Source organism: Phoca vitulina, unplaced genomic scaffold (assembly GCF_004348235.1).
Source record: "Phoca vitulina isolate PV1807 unplaced genomic scaffold, GSC_HSeal_1.0 scaffold3, whole genome shotgun sequence".
Taxonomy (NCBI): domain Eukaryota; kingdom Metazoa; phylum Chordata; class Mammalia; order Carnivora; family Phocidae; genus Phoca; species Phoca vitulina.
The window spans coordinates 25,127,744-25,143,163 of NW_022589706.1; the positions used below are offsets into that span (position 1 = coordinate 25,127,744).

Sequence of the window (15,420 nt, forward strand, 5' to 3'; positions counted from 1 at the left end):
TTATGTTATGTTAATCACCATACATTACATCATTAGTTTTTGATGTAGTGTTCCATGATTCATTGTTTGCATATAACACCCAGTGCTCCATTCAGTACATGCCCTCTTTAATACCCATCACCAGGCTAACCCATCCCCCCCAACCCCTTCCCCTCTAGAACCTTCAGTTTCTTTCTCAGAGTCCATAGTCTCTCATGGTTCATCTCCCCCTCCGAATCCTTATTCTTAACAGGAAAGTAAGATTGAATTGTTTCTCCAAATAGGTCAAACAAATAATTTTATTGCTGTGCATACTATTTTCTTCAATGATCCAGGACTTAGTACTTCTAAAGTATATTCTTAATGAGAAGTATAACTGAAAAATTCACTTTATCACTCTAAAGAGTAAACTTATTCTTTAAAGATTCTAAAATTATTTTTTCACGTTTTTGCTCTTTGTGTCACGAATACCAGAAATATGTTTTCCATACTGTTAGATTTTGTACTGATTTTAACTTAATTAACAAAGTAGTTAATAAATTTGACAAATATTAATTGAACTTCTGAAATAGGTTATGTGCTATGCCAGGCATTATGAAAAATGCAGAGATATAGAGGGTAATACATGCCCTAAAACTGTGTTGTCCCAAATGATAGCCACTATCCATATGTGTCCGTGGGGCACTTGAAATATGGCTAGTCCAAATTGAGATGTGCTCTAAGTGTAAGGTACACACTAGATTTCAAAGACGCAGTACAAAAAAATGTAAAATAAGTCATTAATCATTTGTTTATATTGATTTTATAGTAAATTATAATATTTCGGTTATGGGGCTAAATAAAATATATAATCATAATATAAGTAATATAATAAAATACATTACTACTTAACCCTGTAAAATTAATTTCACCTGTTTAAAAAAGACTTTTTATGTGGCTAACTAGAACATTTCAAATTACTTATTTGTCTCAAAATATATTTCTTTTTATTTTTATTTTTTGAGAGAGAGAGAGAGTGAGAGAGAGCATGAGAGGAGAGAGGGTCAGAGGGAGAAGCAGGCTCCCCACTGAGCAGGGAGCCAGATGTGGGACTCGATCCTGGGACTCCAGGATCATGACCTGAGCTGAAGGCAGTCGCTTAACCAACTGAGCCACCCAGGCGCCCTGTCTCAAAATATATTTCTATGGGGCAGTGTTGCTCTAAATGATTTACAATGTAGCAGAGTATGGAAAACACGTACGGTGGACCCTTGAACAACTCAGGGGTTAGGGGCACCAATACCTACATAGTAAAAAATCTGAGTATAAAATTGGACTCCCCCAAAACTTAACCATTAATAGCTAACTGTTGACCAGAAGTCTTACTTGTGACATAAACAGTTGATTGACCCATATTGTATGCTACATGCTTAATATATTGTATTCTTACAATAAATGAGAAAAGAATATTATTAAGAAAATCATAAGGAAAATACATTTATAGTAATGTGCTGTATTTATAAAAAAAATCAGTGTATAGGTTGAGCCATGCATTTCAAACCTGTGTTCTTCAAGGGTTAACTGTATACAAAATCACCTTGTAAGACAATAAATGATTTAGACTATTGGGATAAATTGTACTCATAGTTGTTCAGAGGAGGAAAATAGCTTTTCTGGAAGCTGATGCTGGTAGAAATTTCATGGTGGGTATAGCATTTTTTAAAAATATTTTATTTATTTATTTGAGAGAGAGAGAGAGAGACAGATAGTGACAGAGATAGTGAGAGAGAGCACAAGCAGGGAGGAGAGGGAGAAGCAGGCTCCCACCGAGCAGGGAGCCTGATGCGGGACTCGATCCCAGGACCCTGGGATCATGACCTGAGCCGAAGGCAGACGCTTAACGACTGAGCCACCCAGGAGCCCCTGGGTATAGCATTTTATCTGAGCTTTGTAAGTTGGTAGAAATTTGGCCAGTGGAAATGAAGAAAAAATATGACAAAAAGGAATGAATTGGACTGGAGGTGGTAGGCATAGCTTAACAGGGATTCATAATTCATATAGCAACCATTATAATAATTTCTAATGTCTCTCAAGTGCTTTACATGCCCTATATTATTAAATCTGCACATGAGACATTATCACTGTTCTCATTTTACAGGAAACTGAGGCATAGAAATTTTCATCAACTTGCTCAGGGTCCCATAGCTAAGTAAGTGTCTGACTAGGATGCAAACCCAGAAAATCAGCTTCCCACATGTGCAACCACAGTCTGCTCTTGTCTCTTTAGCAGATAAAACCAGGATTTAGATAAACTCAAGGACATAAGATGGATTTTAGGACTTCCGTGTTCACCCCTGCAGTTGTATAATAATTTCATGAGTATTATGCTTTAGTGTAAAGATGATAGGAAAATTATATAACAAATGATATGACCTGGATTCTGGTCCGTCAAACTGAAAGTAGCCATGACAGTCGAGGTGCTGGGCTGTAGAGACATTAATTCTTTACTTGCTGGTTTGGAGGAGATTCTAGGGTTCTTGGAAGGCATATGTAGGGTAGCAGTCTATTAAACCACCTATACTTAAAAAATTATATTTAAGAACAGTATAGCTGTGTAAATGTACACCCACTATCAGTTTTCCCTCTGTGCATTTTCATCTCCATCTTAGGGCCTTTGCACTTGCTGCTCACTACACTTGGGACTCGCTTCCCTCAGATGGTCGTATAGCTGGTTCTTTATCATTCTGGTTTCAGCTTACGTATCACCTCCTATGACTTTTCCCCCACATCCTTTTCTAAAGTCACTCTTTAACCCATGAGCCTTTTAAAACTTACTTTGTAACTCTGACCATTAATTGAAATTATTAGATTTATGTATTTGTTCATATATTTTCCATTTGCCTTTGACCCTTGAGAAAGCAAACTCCATGAGCGAAGGACCTTGTCTCCTTACTCTGGCTGCACCGTCAGTGATTAGAACAGTGCCTGGCGCATTGTAGGTCCTTTAAATATTTGCGACCAGATGAATGAGGAGGAGGTCTGTAGTGTTCGTTAGATCTAAAAATTTAAGAAGTACGGACTTAATGGAGCACTCAAATTTGCTTGAACCAGTGGTTTATAGCCTCATTTGCAAACATTTAGCTGGCAGAGTTGATTTGGATCTACATGAAGAGTCCAGCGCAGAGGAAGGGGACATTGGGGACATTCTCCAGGTGGCTCAGTTTAGTACATGACTTCCTCAGCTCACTCTGTTGTTCTGCTGCTATAGGGACACTGGTGGGAGACGGTAAGGGGGCTGTTGGAATTCTCCGGCAGGAGGTAGTGAGGGCCTCACTGTGATGATGGCAAACAATGGAGAGAAAGCCCCTTATGGAAGAGAGGACAAATGTGAGGTCCAAAACATGACACAAATTCAGCTTTCAGTTTTCAGTGTTTTCTCTGCGGCCTATCTAACTTCATGAATCAATGAGCCAAATTAGCCAAGCTAGATGGCTTAGGGTTTTATAGAGATTTTGCTCCACTCCATAAAAGTCCATGTGAGTGATTGTCCAGGTCTTTTGCATAAGCTCTTCCTCTTCCTTGATTCTAGCAAACCATTCCTCACCTGCTTGCCTGAACAAATCCTACTGGTCATCCCTTATAGCTCTGCTGAGGTGTGACTTCTCCCAGGAAGGCTTCCTTGACTTCCCCTTCCGTATAAACTTTGGTGTGTTTGGTATGTGTTCCCACAACACCCTACACTTCCTTATCTCTGCAGTTACTGTATTTTATTTTATTTTATTTTTTAATGTAATCTTTTTTTTTTTAAAGATTTTATTTATTTATTTGACAGAGAGAGCCAGAGAGCACAAGTAGAGAGAATGGCAGAGGGAGAGGGAGAAGCAGGCTCCCCACTTGAGCATGGAGCCCAATGCGGGGCTCTATCCCAAGACCCCGGGATCATGACCTGAGCCGAAGGCAGACACTTAACCATCTGAGCCACCCAGGCGCCCCCAGTTACTGTATTTTATCATAATCACTCGATTCCCAGTAGACAAATATTTCTCAATCTTTGTGTTTGTTTTTGCCCTCCTAAGGAGTCTTTTTAGATATTTTTCCCTCTAATCAACCCTCCCCATTAAATTTTAATATCACAGATACACAGTATGCATATTTGTATTTTATAAATTAAAAGTGCAAAGTCTTTTCAACTTGCCCAAGAGCGAATTTTCCCTCCTGGAGGGTGATGTTATTCTAGTTGGAAATGCAATTATTATCCAGGCACAGATATTGTCCTGTTCAATTTGCATTTCCAGTGCCAGGCATACAGTACATGCTCGATAATTATTTATGAATAGTCAGATGAATGAGGCAATTTCTTCAAACCTTAAGATTGTTTAGTCTTTTTTTTAAAAAAAGATTTTATTTATTTATTTGACAGAGAGAGACACAGCAAGAGAGGGAACACAAGCAGGGGGAGTGGGAGAGGGAGAAGCAGGCTTCCCGCTGAGCAGGGAGCCCGATGCGGGGCTCGATCCCAGGACCCTGGGATCATGATCTGAGCTGAAGGCAGACGCTTAAAGACTGAGCCACCAGGCACCCCAAGATTGTTCAGTCTCAACAGTGATAATCTTGAAACTCTATTGGCATGTTTAAAGATAGTACATTTTACTTGTCTGTTGACCTTCATATATCAAGCTACTGTTCATAGCCATTAGTCCTTTCTTTTTCTTCCAGATAGGTTTGTAGAGGGCTTTCCAGATACACTCTTTCGGCCCTTTTTCATGCCTGCTTACTAGAAGTTTTTTGGGTTGAGAAAAAAAAATCTGTGACTGTAGAAAATTTTCCCTCTTCTCAAACATATACCTAAGTGGGAATTGAAACCATGACCTTCAGTTTGTAAGAACAGATCCCTTCTATAAAGTTCAGAATTTAAAAAAAAATTGACCTCAGCTTGACAGTATTAGAATATGCTATTTTTCAGGAAATGAAAGCAGCCCTATTATATGGAGGTTAGCATTAATGAACACCACGGTATGCACACATTTGTACATGCAGCGTAAATTAGGTGAAGGCATTTGTCAAAAGTAAAAGTGCTGGGGCACCTGGGTGGCTCAGTCGGTTAAGCCGCTGCCTTCGGCTCAGGTCGTGATCCCAGGGTCCTGGGATCGAGCCCCGCATCGGGCTCCCTGCTCAGCAGGGAGTCTGCTTCTCCCGTTCCCTCTGCCTGCCTCTCTGCCTACTTGTTCTCTCTCTCTCTGTCAAATAAATAAATAAAATCTTAAAAAAAAAAAAAAAGTAAAAGTGCTTTCACACAGAAGACAAGCAGTAAATATTTATACATATGTATATAGATAGAAACATACACATTCACATAACACATAATTCTGATGTTTGACCTTAATGTACTGTCTGATTTCCAAAGATGTGAAAACATATCACCCATTACCTCATGCTTGTGAGGAACTCTGTGTCTCATTCCTCAGCCTCCATATTCCATTCTTTCATATATTAATCCATTCAACCAAAACTTTTTGTATCCCATGGACCAGACATACAGTAGTGTTTCTTTAGGTATGGTCTCATTTTCTTCTTACCTCTCTGCAGACTATTGTCAACTCACAGGAGAATGAGCCTCTAAACCATCAGTCAGATCATTTCCTGTCTCTGCTCCAAACCCTGCAATGGCTCCTAGTTTCACTCACGGTAAAAGACTACCTCCTCAGTATGAACTTGGCCCTCATTGACTCTAGGACAGTCTCTCCTATACTCTTCCCTTGTTCAACTCTAGCCACAATGACCCTTTTAGTGTTCTTGGAACTTGCCACACATGCTTCTGCTTCAGGTCCTTATGTTAGCGGTTCCCCTTGCCTGGAGTGTTCTTCCATCCATCAGATACCAGCAAGACCAATACCCTCACCTCCTCTAATTCTTTGATGAAATTTCCCCTTCTCTCTGAGGCCTACTCTGATTCTATTTCTTATTGCACTCTACTCCTCCCCACACAACTTGACACTCCTGATCCTCCTTAACGTGCTCTGCTTTTTTTTCTTTCCTCTAAAGCATTGATATTAACATTTATTTCTTTGTTTATTATGTTTATCATAGGAGCACTACTACTTCACAATGAGAACATGAGCCCCTTGAGGGCAAGAACCTTTATCTGTTGTTCATTGCTGAGTTACAAGGCCCTGGAAGAGTGCCTGCCATGGGTTAGGAGCTCAAATAACGTTTGTTGAATGAATGAATTCATAAGTAGAGCTTGTATTTTAAATACACAAAGTGTGAAGAGGAAAGTGAGAAGTGTCAAGAAGGAAAATAAATTAGCCTTGGAGGGTTGACAGAATTTGAAGTGTGTGCTTACAGAAGCTTCCCTGTGGAGTGCCTTCTGGGCTGAGGAGTAACTGACAGGAAACTCATCTGTCTGTGTGGCCAGGAGAGCACTGTGGTGAGGGAAACAGCAAGTACCCACACTGCCATGGGCATGAATTTTAATCAAGGACTCCCTGGCGAATGCTCATTGGAGGGGAAGAGAGAGGTGAATTGGTTTGAATGATAAAGAGGGTCCTCATGCTAATTCACATTTCAATATGATCTTCTGAAAATGGTCACATAATCAATATATGTGTAAACTTATGGTGGAAAAGAACAATGATTTGTCTCTAAGTCTTTTCTAAGCTGTGCTTCAAACTTCCTTCTTTTACAGAATATTCAAGTGAATTCAGTTCACACCATTTCTATTTGTACTTTGGCAGAAACAAAGCAAGTTTCAAAAAACTCTCAAAGGTTTTTTTAGGTGGAAGGAAGTGGTGTGTGCGTATATGTGTGCTTCTGAAATCGCGTCACATAGGTGACTGCCATTTGGTTATTTGTGCTATTGTGACTGCCTTTTAGTCTTCCTCTCTGCTTGGAAGTTTTGCTCTGAAGGAGAGAAGGGTTCTGGGTCTGGAGGCTGTTTCTGTGGGGTTCTGCAGGGGCCCTACTTTCTCAGTCATACCTCACCTACATATTTACGTAAGCCATCTGCTGACCCAAGTTTTGCTTAGCCTGAACTTCCTCTTTTTTTTTTTTAACTGAACTCATGACATGTGATTTCTAGTAAATAATGATACTGCTTCAACACTTACTTTCTCACCACATTAAATAACTTGCTTTGTCAAAGGGAGGAAGCAGGCAGAGGCTGGTACACCATTTACGCCACAATCACCATCTTCTCACCACTTTGGACTTACAGGGCCATCTCCCTGCCCTGTCAGGAATGACTTTTTTTTTTTAATATGACTTTTTTTTTTTTAACCTAAGCATATAAAGTACTATAAAGAATAATCTCAACTATATAAATGAGAAGATCCGGAGGTATGGAAAATTTTTACATTCACAGGCTCTTCAATTCTACTTAGGTTTTTTAGTTGTAATTATTTACAGGGTTATTTTAAGGTTCAAGAATAACATGGAATTTCATATCCCATTACTGGCTGTGAAGAAAGCAGAATTTACCAGGTGTATGCTTTTCAAATGAAACTGGATAAGAGAAATCAGAGTTTTGTTGGCTTTTGTGTGTGTGTGTGTTTGACAGGGGGTGGGTGGAGGGGAGGCATCATGAACCTCATGGTGATTTTGGAATTTTCTGTAACTTAGTTTCATGCTTTCCTCACTAGAGTTAATTGTAATAACATGTATATTGCTTTATGCTCCACCCCTATCAATTATAGAAGAAAGACACTAAAATCTTGGTAAGTAGAGATATGTCCATTTTTTTTTTTAACCTGTGAAAATTTTACAAAGCCTTCTCCCTCTTTCCATTGTTGCAGTTCTAGCTCTCCTTGGCTCTTCCTTGACCTGCCTTCCATGACTGCAATCTTACCTTCCTCTAAGCCATCAGAATGACCTTCAAAGACAGCCTTGACCATACCACTGAAAAATCTACCTTATATTGTATATGAGATATTTAAGGAAGAAAATGATCAAAACTGGTTTAGCCAGAAACAGGATCCTTTTTTGGAAGGGGCTTTGCCCACCAGTATAATCATAAGAGAACCTTTCCCTTCTCTTGCTGCTCTCCTTCCTCTTTATCTACCCCTCCTTTTTCTTTTTCCTCCCCCCTCTTTCTCCCTTCTCCTCCACTCTTCCCCATCTCTTCCCCCTTCTCCTTCTCTGTTCCTTCTCACTCCTCCTCCTCATTCCCCCTCCTTCACTGTCTGCTCATACAAGGAAAGGTTTTCTCTGCTCAGCAGACAGTATAACTAAACCAGGAATTGTGCTCCATATTGTCTTGTGGATTTCAAGAATTCTTTTACACAGGAAACACATAAATTCTTCCCTCTCTGAGAAAATTTTAACAAAAAAGTAATTGATATGTTTACATGTATTCTAAAATCGTAACATTTAGTAAGTAAAAAAATGATGTTCATTAATTCAAACAATTTCCAGTTCATGAACTCCAACTGTAATGTTTTTCTGTAGAAATATCAGCCAATATGTCAATTAATGATTACTAATTAAATGCCAGCTATATATGGGATATTACCTAAGACCTAAAAGATAATAGTAATAGTGGTCAAAGCCCTAGCTTTCGGAAATTACAATCCAGTTCAGGAAGTAAAGCATAAATACTTCAAAAGTTATAAAACAATGCAATAGATAAATAATAATTGACTACAACAATCTAGTAATCTCACAGGACAGGAACTGATGATTAACTGCAAGTGAATGGCCAAGATGGTAAGTTCTAGGACACTTCAGAGAATGCGGGAAGCATGGAGCAGTTTGTTCAAGGGAAAATAGCTGGAGAATGGCAAAGCTACTGTTGGAATCCAGTTTGTCTGATTCCAATGGTGGCACTCCTCACTGTGATACCTAGAGTCTCCTTCAGTAACTGAGTTCCTCAGGGCTGGAAACAGAGATCATTCCATTTTGCAATCCCCCATCTCCCAGGTATGGATTCAATAATGTTCTGTTGAACTGTTTAATGAATAAATGAATGCATGCTGGGGAAATTGATAAAAGAATTGAAGGAGGAGTCTTTATAGCCCACAAAAGCTTTATGTGTTTGCTTTCCCCCCTAATGGTTAGTTACATTTAGCAGAAGCCTACCATGCCTTCAAAGGAATGACTAATGTGGGGATTTTACAGTTGTGGCCAAACCTGGAAGGAAGATGTTTGTGGCTATCCAGGCCTTTCCTGGTAATATTCATATCACTCTTTCTGTTGGAAAGGCTACTCCTATCTATAAGCCAAAAAAACAAAACAAGGCAAAAAAAAATCAGGAAACTCGAAAGAAATTCTACAAAAGAATATTGGAATTAGATATTAGCATCTAATTCTAGAATCTAGAAATTAGAATACGCCAGAAAAAAACAATGCTCCAAACTGAACAGGCACCTTGACAGTCTTCAGGACTGACAAAAACGCATTGGGATTATAATTTAAAAGTGGAACAATAAAGAGGAGGTAGTTTATATAAATTTGAACGGTGTTGCGTACCTTTGATTTGCTGAGCTGCTTGTAAAATCAATAGTGTCGTGATAGACATTGGGGAGGGTATGTGCTATGGTGAGCACTGTGAATTGTGTAAGACTGTTGGAATCACAGACCTGTACCTCTGAAACAAATAATAAATTATATGTTAAAAAAAAAAAAAAAAGAAGAAGAAGACAGTAGGAAGGGAAAAATGAAGGGGGGGATATTGGAGGGGGAGACGAACCATGAGAGACGATGGACTCTGAGAAACAAACTGAGGGTTCTAGAGGGGAGGGGTGTGGGGGGATGGGTTAGCCTGGTGATGGGTATTAAAGAGGGCACGTACTTATGCAGCACTGGGTGTTATATGCAAACAATGAATCATGGAACACTACATCAAAAACTAATGATGTAATGTATGGTGATTAACATAACATAATAAAAAAGAAAATAATTCAAATAAAAAAAAATCAGTAGTGTCTCCCACATAGCTACATTTATGGATCAAAGGCATCTGCTTTTGCCAGAATTGCTTGGAATAGTGAGCAAAGTTTCAAGCATATTAGCAATAGTTAATATTTACCCAGTGTTTGCTGTGTGCTGGGCACGTTGGAAGTGCTCTGTGTATTTTATGTCATTTGATCCTTGCTGCAACTGCTATATATGTACCATTTTGCCCTTTGGTAGATTAAAAAAAAATGAACACGGAGACACTAATTTCAAAATTATATTTATCTATTCCAGACTGATTTTGACAACTTTTTTTTATTGACTCCATGTATGTCCTATCTATAGTTCCGGAGTTATCCAGAACCTTGCTCATGTTACATCTGCGGCCATCCCTGAAAGCCCCTTCCTTCCATCTGTCCCAGCTCCTTACATCAGGTGGGGTTTCTTGAATTGGTCTGTCTGGTTACCAGCGTCCTGAAGGTGTCTCCCTTCGTGACTGACTTCTTCAAAGGCTGAGAGAGATTTATTCCCATCCTCTTGACAAAGCCATGATCAAATTAAAGCCCTAAATAAAAAGAGCCATTTTCTAAGAAGCAATTGAAAGAACTAATGGAAAAACAAAAACATAAGCTTGGCTGCAGTAAAATGAACACAGGCTTAAGACTAAGAAAGACCTGAGCTTAAACAAAGATATGGATTGGGATTTCTTCTGGGATTGGTAGCAGTCTGATTTCATTTCCAAAAAAAGTTAATTTCTAGATTTTTCTCCAAGCTAGACGACTCTCGGTCAACTCATCTTGCTCTAAACCTGTTTTTTTCTTTTTTTTTCCTCCCTCTCTCTCTTAATCTTACTTCTCTGTGGGTTTATGCTGGTCTTCAGATTTCTCTGTGTAGAAGCACTTCCTTTTATTGTGTGGACCAAGCATTTCTGCCAAAGCCTTCAGGAAGTTCTACACTGACTGTACAATGACAATAATATCCACGTTGAAAACAAGAGGATATGTATTTACTGTTGTTGGTGTCTTTTATTTATTTTAAAAGTTTATGGGGGGGGAGGGATTTTCAAAGGCTCACAAAAACAGAGAAAATACGTAATGAATTTACATGGACCCATCATCTTGTGCCATTTTTAAAAAAGATTTTATTGATTTATTTGAGAGAGAGGGAGAGAGAGAGAGCAAGCATGAGCAGGGGGGAGGGGCAGAGGGAGAGGGAGAAGCAGGCTCCCCACTGAGCAGGGCTTCATCCCAGGACCCTGGGATCTTGACCTGAGCCAAAGGCAGACGCTTAACAGACTGAGCCACCCAGGTGCCCCTGCCGTTCTTGTTTCACCTAATACCACTGGGTTTTTTTGTTTGAATCTCTTAAAGCAAATCACTTAAAGCTACTGTATCACTTTACTTGTAAAAAAATTCTGTATGTTTTCTAAGAGGGTAAGGATTTTAAAAAAACACAGTACCATTGCTACACCCAATGATATTAGCAATTATTACTTAATAGCATCTACTACCCAGCCTATGTTTTATATTTACCTACTAACTCAATTTTCTCTTTCTATAGTGAATTTGTTCAAAAACAAGGTTCAAAAAGTGCCCACAGATTGTATTTGTGTGTGTCTCTGTCACAGTTGAATTTTTAGTGTAGGTCATGTCCTTTATGGACTTTATTTCGATCTACCCTCAGCATACTTTAGAGGCAGGATCCATGGTCTCTGCCTCAGAGAGTTTAGTAAGAGAGTGTAGATGACTTGCCTGGACTTGCACCACCTCCCAGGGCCAGAGGCTGTGCTAGGACCCAGACTTCAAAGTCATTCCTGTTTCATATTGTTCCATGTCCCCTTGTTCCTTGAGCAAGCCAGATCCTTGCTTACTTTACATCTGCCACTTTTATTACCATGCCATATTGCCTCTCATATCCCTTGCCCCTTCAGCGTGTTTGGCAATTCTAGACCTTTCAGAGAGCCAGACTGGTTGGACCTTTTGTTGAAGCTAAGCCTTGAAATAGAGCTGCCATAGCCTCGGATGGTGGTTTCCCTTGTTATTTGGGATTTTTCTGCTTCTGAGGCAGAAGCAGACTTTCTCTATCATCTTGGTGTTAAATGCATAGTCACTTCTGAACAGCTCAGTAAGGTGCTCTGTCTAACTCATGTGGTGACAATAGTTCATAACACCTCATTTCAGAGCAGAGATAATTGCTATCCTTTCATATGATGAAGGCTCCAGCTTTCTCTGGCTTAGGTTATAAGTTCACATTCCTTGCTTTTTGTGATGATTTATAATTCAGATTCCCTCAAAATATTCGCTATGGTTTTAAAAGAACAAAAATACTTCCCATACATGTTTACAGTAAAAGATATGATTCCTAGCAGATAAAAGGGAATGTTCAGTTATAATGCTTTTTCCCAAACTGCAAGAGCTTTTTTTTTTTCCTTTTTTTTTTTAAGGATGGTAACACACCAGCTTTAAATAAAATGGATTCACATGGTGAGGAAGTTATTTGCTCTCTAATCCTTTCCCTGACCCTCTGAGTAGATCTCAGGTTAATGTTAGCATATTTTCACATCTCTCTAACACAAAAGCTTCCCTGTTAATAAGCAGAGGACAATTCTTAGGCTCAGAAATCTTGGTTGGCAACAGAATTCAATAGTATTGTTTTAATTGTATTTATTTTTAAGGTTTCCATGTGGTTATATAAGCAAAATTGTTTTTCCACTTATGACTAAAATATCAGTTTCTTTTAAAAATACATTTGTGTAAGTTAAAAAGAGTAACTTTAAAGAGAAAAATATTAAGTAATGACAGCTATTATTTTGAGTACTTACTACATACAATGTCCTGCTTTAAGTTACATGCTAGAACTCAGTGTTTCTGGGGCACCTGGCTGGCTCAGGGGTAGAGCGTATGCCTCTTGATCTCGGGACTGTGATTTCAAGCCTAACTTTGGGTATAGAGATTACTTAAAATAAATAAGTAGAAATTTTTAAAAAAGAACTCAGTGTTCCCTTCAATGGCTCTATGAGGCAGGTACTAGTAACACGCCCATTTTATACATGAGGAATTTGAGGCACAAAGGGAATACTTTAAGATCTCAAGTTTAATAGGTAGTATGATTAGGCTGAGCTGAGCTCTTTCCCTTCACCTAATACTGGCTCCCGGTCCAGACCGGTAAAGTCGATTTATGTACATGGTGAGCATAGCACAAGTACTAGAATGGTTGAGTGAACATCTTGCCTTACACTTTCAACCTTCACTTTACATACAAGTTTTAACTTACAGGTTAAAAAATAAAGGATCTGTATTCTTACAAGTGTTAATTTAAATATTTTTGGTCAAATTATTTTACCTCTCTAGACCTCAGTTTTCTCATTTGTAAAGTAGACATAATAACAACTATCTCACAAGGTTGTAGATAGAGCAGACTACACTGAGGTTATATGATATACTTTAAATGCTTAGAGTAATTATCCGTACATGGTAAATAACAAAAAATAGTAGCTGATATCATTATCTGGAGGCACTATGATTCACTGTTTAAGTTAGGGCTTTACACAGACCTAGGTTTCAAGACCATGTTACCTTGGAGAAGTTACATCTGGGAAACGGGGATGACGGTTATTCAAATTATTGTCATGGGTTTGGAATGAAATACTAATAGTTCTGTATTTGTCTGTCATTTGTCCTGCTTGGTATTTTCTGAGCTTCTTGGATCTGTGGTTTCATCTCTGACAATCATTTGCAGAAATTCTATTATTTCATATAATTCTTCTGTTCCTTTGTATATTTCTTCTCCTTCTGGAATTTCTATTACACGTATGGTTTTTGTAGTTCCTTAGTTCGTGGATATTCTGTTTATCTCTCTTTTTTTTTTTTTTCCTCTTTCATTTTTAACTTTGTGATTTCTATTGAGAGATCCTCAAGCTCAGGAATTCTCTCCTCAGCCATACTGATATACTTATCAAAGGCATTCTTCATCTCTGTTACAGTGTTTTTGATCTCTAGCATTCTTTTTTGGTTCTTCCTCAGAATTTCCACTCCTCTGCTTACAGTGCCCATTTGCTCTTATGTACTATCCACTTTTTCAGTTACAGCCCTTAGCATATTAATTCTAGTTTTGTAAAATTTTTGGTCTGCTGGTTCTAACATCCTTGCCATATCTGAGTCTGGTTCTGATGCTTGCTGTTTCCTCAAATTGTATCTTTTTGCCTTTTAGTATGTTTTGTCATTTTTTTCTTGATAACTGAACACATTGTACTGGGTAAAAGGAACTACTGCAAATAGGCCTTGAGTAATGTGGTGGTAAGGTTTGGGTGAGGGGAGGTGTTCTATAGCCCTATGATGAGGTCTCAGTATTCAGTGATCTTGTACCTCTGGACTATGAACTTCACATGAGTCTCTCAGTCTCCCTCCTAACTTCCCCATTCTGGGGAGCAGGATGTCTAGAGGAGGGTGGAGTTGGGCATTTCCCTCCTCTCCCCCCGTCAGTTAGACTCTAATAAAACCCCAGCAGATTAGGCTCTGGCTATATAGTTTCTACTAAGAACTTTCTACTAAGTTCTACAGAACTTTCTGGTATATTTAAAAGTGGTTCTTTCCCCCTTCTCCCTGCTGGAAGCAGGGGGAATTTTTCTGAGCTTTCACTACAAGAACCTGGTGGAAGTTCATGGAGGTAAAATTCACAAAAGTGTGTGAGTTCCCCTTGACTGGGTCTCTCTGAAGTTTTTAACTCTTAGATCTGTTCACATTAAGCCTCCAGCAATTTGTCAATTATAGTTCAGGTTTCCTTACCTGGCACTGCATCTGGAGGCAGTTTCTGCTCTGATAAGCTGTGATTCTCTGTATTCATCTGTCAGTCTCTTCAATTTTGGGGACAGAGGTTCGCCCTGTGACCTCACTTGTCTGATGGATCTAAAAAGAGTTGTTGATTTTTCAGTTTGTCAGCATTTTTACTTATTAGGACAGAGTGGCAACGTCCAGCTTCTTACATGCCTGACTGGAAACTAGAAGTCTAGCCACTTCTTCACACCGGTACGTCCTCGCTCCACATTGATAACTGGCTCAGCTTTGATTTGGTGTTACCTTGCACGCATAACTGCAGCACAAAGTTTTATGCTGACATTAATCATTTGTACCAGATTACTTCTTTGATCAATATTCTATCTAACTTATTTACAGTGCAAAGCCATTAAGAATTCTGTAGAAATTGTACATTAGAAAGATTGAGAATATACAATTTGCTATTATGATGCAATAAATGAACTCAAGTTAAGCAAATGGCAGCAATTACTTAGTGGCAGAGACCTCTATGCAAGATAAATCAGTAAAAGTAAGCAGTGAAAGCCAGTATTTAGTTATGGTATCTTAAAAGCTTCTGGTAAAATCTGTGCTAAAGATACACAGAAACATTCTAATTATATATACTTCCCTGATCTATTATTATTCATACACTTTTACTTGGATATCTTCTAACTACAAAATAAATGACCCATTTACCAGAAAAATCTGCAGTAGGTATGTGGAGGTAGAAAGGGTGTGGGAGTTAAGACTGGATGGAGGAATTGTTGCCACAAGATATCAT

The 15,420-nt window shown here is 38.8% G+C and overlaps 1 protein-coding gene across 1 annotated transcript in view; it reads left to right on the plus strand.

Annotated features, from left to right (window-relative positions):
- DTHD1 (death domain containing 1) overlaps positions 1 to 15,420 on the plus strand; it is a 60,774-nt gene that overhangs the window by 31,510 nt on the left and 13,844 nt on the right.